The sequence below is a fragment of the Neophocaena asiaeorientalis genome, unplaced genomic scaffold (assembly GCF_003031525.2).
Source record: "Neophocaena asiaeorientalis asiaeorientalis breed wild unplaced genomic scaffold, Neophocaena_asiaeorientalis_V1.1 scaffold182, whole genome shotgun sequence".
In the NCBI taxonomy this organism is placed as follows: Eukaryota; Metazoa; Chordata; class Mammalia; order Artiodactyla; family Phocoenidae; genus Neophocaena; species Neophocaena asiaeorientalis.
Genome location: NW_020174648.1, coordinates 585,586 through 591,217, shown reverse-complemented (window position 1 = coordinate 591,217; position 5,632 = coordinate 585,586). Strand labels below are relative to the sequence as shown.

Genomic DNA, 5,632 nt, shown 5'->3' with positions numbered 1-5,632 from the left:
GAGGGTGAGGGGAGAAGGGTGGAGGGTTGGGGGGTGGTAAGGTCCTTCAACAACCACAGCGGGGTAGCGAGGGGGATGGGCAGCACCCGCACCCCAGGGCGCTAGCCGAGGCGAGCAGAGCCATCCTGGCCCGCAGGGGTTGGATGCCAGGCCCCAGGCCCCAGGGGGGTAGGCATTGGTGGGGGACAGAGCTGGCAGGCCTCCTCAGGAGGGGCCAGTTCCTTGAACCTTCTTCATTTCTTTGGAGAGCGCCTCCTTCAGGGCCCAGTAGGCCTTGTCCAGGCTGTCATTGCCCATGATCAGGTCAAACAGGCCGGGCTCCTTGCTGCTCTCCAGGTTTCAGGTCAGCCCGGGCGGCGGCCAGGCTCTGCCCTGTGTCTGTGTTCCGCTGCTCCAGGCGGTCCAGCGAGGGCGACCGCAGGAAGATGCAGATGGGCCACAGGTCAGTCTTCCCGATGTTGCGCACGCCCTGCAGGACTACGTCCAACAAGCAGATGCGGTTCACGGCTTGCACCGCCCTCACGGCCGCTTTGCTGGTCCCATACAGATTCCCTGAGACCCCGGTGTGCTCCATGAAATTCCAGCGAAAGACACAGTTCCAACCCTAGATTTTTATATCAGCTTATTTTCTTTTGTTTCTTGTTTAACTCTTTTTTCAGTAGTTGTTTCATAATCTACTTCCAAAGAGATTCAGAGCAAGCAACCAATGCATCTGTTTAACTGATCCAGTTTAAATGATTATGAAAAAGTTGGAAACGAAAAGCTACATTTCAACTTTATTTCCTCAGTTAGCCTGATAATTGGGAGATAAGTATAGAATATGCCACATCCACTCCAAAGTATATTTACAGGAAAAATGCCAGAGGTCTGGCTCCCCACTCATTTTCTCTAAGAGTTTCCAGATGCCCTAGATGCACCTAAAATATACAATTTTATATGGCAAACTACTCATGTATTCCTTCTAAACTAATTTTTAAAATTATAAACATAAAATATATGCTTATGAGTTAAAATAAAAGTACAGAAGGGAATAACAGTTGCTCCCCAGAAGTAATCACCATCAAAAGCTTTGCAAATCTCTTTCCAATATACATATTAGAACAAGAAGATTCTATTGTACATTATGGCCTCTCCAGAATTTCTATTGGGTTGGCCAAAAGGTTAGTTTGGTTTATTCAGTAAGATGGCTCTAGCAGCACTTAGCTGTCTTTAACTTCATTTGAAACAATTTTGTTAGATGTGAAAGCTGTCATATCAGCGAGCATTTAAAAAAAGACATCAAAATCGTTGGATTTTTGTGTAGCCATTTTAATATTGAAGATGGAAGGAAAAAGCAATTTTCCTTTCAGCATATTATGCTTTATTATTTCAAGAAAGGTAAAAACGCAACTGAAATGCAAGAAAAGATTTGTGCAGTGTATGGGGAAGGTGCTGTGACTGATCGAACGTGTCAGAAGTGGTTTGTGAAGTTTCATGATGGAGATTTCTTGCTGGACGATGCTCCACGGTGAGGTAGACCAGTTGAAGTTGATAGCGATCAAATCGAGACATTAATTGAGAACAGTCAACATTATGCCACGCAGGAGATAGCCGACATACTCAAAACATCCAACTCAAGCACTGAAAATAATTTGCACCAGCTTGGTTATGTTCATCGCTTTGATGTTTGGGTTCCACATGAGTTAAGAGAAAAAAACCTTCTTGACTATATTTCCTCATGCAATTCTCTACTAAACGTAACAAAAACGTTCCGTTTTTCAAACAAATTGTGAATGGGGGTTGAAAAGTGGAAACTGTACAATAATGTGGAAAAGAAGAGATCACGGGGCAAGCGAAATGAACCACCACCAACCACACCAAAGGCCGGTCGTCTTCCAAAGAATGTGGTGTTGTGAATATAGTGGGACTGGAAGGGAGTCCTCTATTATGAGCTCCTTCTGGAAAATGAAACGATTAATTCCAACAAGTACTGCTCCCAATTAGACCAACTGAAAGCAGCACTCAACGAAAAGCTTCCAGAATTAGTCAAAGAAAATGCATAATTTTCCATCAGGATAATGCAAGACCACATGTTTCTTTGACGACTAGGCAAAACTGTTAACAGCTTGGCTGGGAAGTTCTGATTCATCCGCCATATTCACCAGACATTGCACCTTTGGATTTCCATTTATTTTGGCGTTTACAAAATTCCCTTAATGGAAAAAATTTCAATTCCCTGGAAGACGGTAAAAGTCACCTGAGACAGTTCTTTGCTCAAAAAGATTAAAAGTTTTGGGAAGATGGAATTATGAAATTGCCTGAAAAATGGCAGAAGGTAGGGGAACAAAAGGGTGAATACATTGTTCAATAAACTTCTTGGTGAAAATGAAAAATGTGTCTTCTATTTTTACTTAAAAAGCAAAGGCAACTTTCTGGCCAACACAGTATGTTGGAGAGGATGTGTCTGTGTGTGTTTGGGGGGAGGGGGCCGCAATCTGGTTAAATGGAAAGGCTAGGAGAGAAGCTTCATTTGCATAGTAAGCCGTTAGTGTTTAGGCTGACGTTGATTTGGCCTGGTTTGGGGGGGTGGCGGTGGGAACTGGAGGAGATTATGAGAGAACCTCATCTGAACCTACTCAGAGCCAGCCATAGCAAGCACTGCCACATATATATTTCCACAACTTGCTTTTTTTATTTAAAAATACGTCGTGAGGGACTTCCCTGGTGGTCCAGTGGTAAAGAATCTGCCTTCCAATGCAGGGGACGCGGGTTCGATCCCTGGTCAGGGAACTGAGATCCCACATGCCGCGGGGCAACTAAGCCTGCGCGCCTCAACAAGAGAGCCCGTGTGCCGCAAACTACAGAGCCCATGAGCTCTGAAGCCCGCGCACCACAACCAGAGAGAAGCCCATGCTCCTCAACGAAAGATCCGGCGTGCCGCAACGGAAGATCCCACGTACCGCAACTAAGACCCTATGCAGCCAAAAATTAAAATAAATAAATAATAAATCTTTAAAAACTAAAAATAGGTCGTGAATATTTCATCATCTCATCAACACATATAGATCTACCACCTTATTTTATAATAATTACATAGGACTCCGTTGTGTTTAACTAGACTACTGATAAACATTTAGATCTTTTCCAATTTTCACTAAGCATTCTTGTGTATGTGTGTGTGTGTGTGTGTGTGTGTGTGTGTGTGTGTGTGTGTGCATGATCTCTATGTATATAATCTGCTCATAACATGAGAATTTCTATAGAATAGATTCAAAGGAGGGAAATTTCTAGGATGAAGGATATGTACACTTTCAATTTTGACAGAAAACTGCCATTGTTTAATATACAATTAATATACTGTTCAGTGTGCAGTTGTTACATGGCCCTAGCTCCATTGTGCTGGCAGAATACTGTCTTATATGATTAACAGTGCTCATGTAATTTAGTGTCCAAGCCAGAACACTTTTGAAAGAGAAAGGGGATGCTATTAATAATTATATTGGCCCCACGGGCATAAACCAGGACTATCCTGGGCAACCTGGGACATTTAGTCACCCTAATAATTAATAACCTAAACATTATTAATGAGAATAATTGCTGAAAACTTAAGACAGTTTCACAGACAGCTTAAGAAGTTTCCATTGTCCTCCTTTATCCCTCCGAAACTTACTTTATTACTCCCACAGTTTTACACTGACAGAGTGTAGAAAACTTCCAGCAGCCTGCTTGTCAGATCTTGTCTTAATGACAGCAAACCAAAGATTTAGGGGAAAGGAAGAAGAATTAGCTTCGAAATATTTTGCACTATTAAACTTTTCATTTGAAAAATGAAGATTCCCAAACCAGGAATCAAAGCGAAATATCTCAGGGAATAAAGAAATAATATGGAGGGAAGGGAAAAAAAAGTGTTTTGAAAAATACTAATAAAACATTATTACAAAACATTTGCTTCCTGTAAGTCCAGACTCAGGATTCCCTGATAAGCCTCAAAGCTATGTAAAAACATGAAAACGAACATAGCATCAGAAAACAAATTCAGTTTTCTGATGCCTATGACTTGGGTTCCAAAAGGCTAAATTTCAGGTAACCCCTGGACTAATGTTGATATTTATGGCTCAGCGTGAGAACATATATTCTCTTTTGTGTCCTATAAAATGCTGGCAGGGGTTAGGCTACTTCTTTGGTTCTTTATGGACAGTCCAAGACCTGGAATATTAGACATACAGCCTTCTGTGAGTGTAGTCTATCACATATGTCAGTTCCCATTTCCAAGACAGCTGGGAAAAAACTTATCTCATTCCCAGGCAAGATCAATCTATGGCAAAAATCTGTGTAAGTTCAGGAGATGACTGGCAGGTAGTTCCAGATGGAAAAAGAGAGCCCATCACGTGCCTTGTACGTGTGTGTTCCCATCCTTCCAGCAGTGCCCTTTGTTAGTCAGTAAGGATTACATTCCTTTTTCTGCCTGTTATCCCAGGCTCAGGAAGAAAGCCCCTGATGGGTTAATTGCCCAGCACACTGACTCATCTGTCTTGTGTTTCTCACTAAATGAGAGGCATTAACAGATCAGTGCTGAGGTGTTGGGAAGTATGTTTCTAGCTAGTGGCAAGCTGTTGAAATGCCTCAGAGCCTTACAATACACTACCTGAAGGCAACCCCAGGAGGGGGTATTTTCCAAAACGTTCCTCATTTCACCTCTGGTCCATTGGCTGCTAATTCGAAAAGTGGATGTAATGGCCTAATTTTTTTTTAAGGCTGAATGTTACAACAACATATTGTGTAATAGGAACAACTATTAAGCTATGCTGATTTTTTTCAGTATATAGCACTTAGCCCCACTTTCTCACCCAGGCTTTGTTTTGATTAAGGCAGGCATTGGCAAAACATTTGAAATTCATTCTGTTTCTGTGAAACGGATGTTTTCCTTTGTCAAAAGCTATCTGAAAGCTGAGATCAATCTATAGATACTGACAAAGAACGATAGCTGTTTGTTTGTCAAAAACAAACAATAATTGCCAAACAGTATGTATGGCAGATCTCACTTATGGAAAAACATGTATAAATATAGTATGTGTTGGTATATGAATGAGGAAATTTGAAAGACTCTGTACCACATTATTAATAGCTGTTACGTCTGGGGGTGGGATTGCCAGGGCTTTTTCTTCCTAAGACATCTGTATGATTTGCCTTTTATACAATAAGCATCTGTTACTTTTCCAATCCAAAAGAGAAAGGGGATGCAAAAATAAAGTTACTCACAAGGATTGAACTGATTTCTTAGCCCTACAATCAAATGGGCTGAGTTGACCAAAAGCAAACATAAGCAGGAATGATCAGTTCATAATGTGGAAGGCAGCAATATTATATATTAATAAACATTATCTATATGCTTCTAAGGACAGAAGAAAAGGACAAATGCTAGAGAGACAGAATTTTCTATTACTCATTAAAAATATACTTGTTTTGGGCTTCCCTGGTGGCGCAGTGGTTGAGAGTCCGCCTGCCGATGCAGGGGACACAGGTTCGTGTCCTGGTCCGGGAAGATCCCACATGCCTGTGGGATGGGTCCGTGAGCCATGGCCACTGAGCCTGCGTGTCTGGAGCCTGTGCTCCGCAGCGGGAGAGGCCACAGCAGTGAGAGGCCTGAATACAG

General features: G+C 42.1%; 1 pseudogene; it reads right to left on the bottom strand.

The window, feature by feature from the left end:
* Positions 1 to 204: 204 nt before the first annotated feature.
* Positions 205 to 5,632, bottom strand: part of LOC112408915 (guanylate kinase pseudogene) — a 9,025-nt pseudogene continuing 3,597 nt past the window's right edge.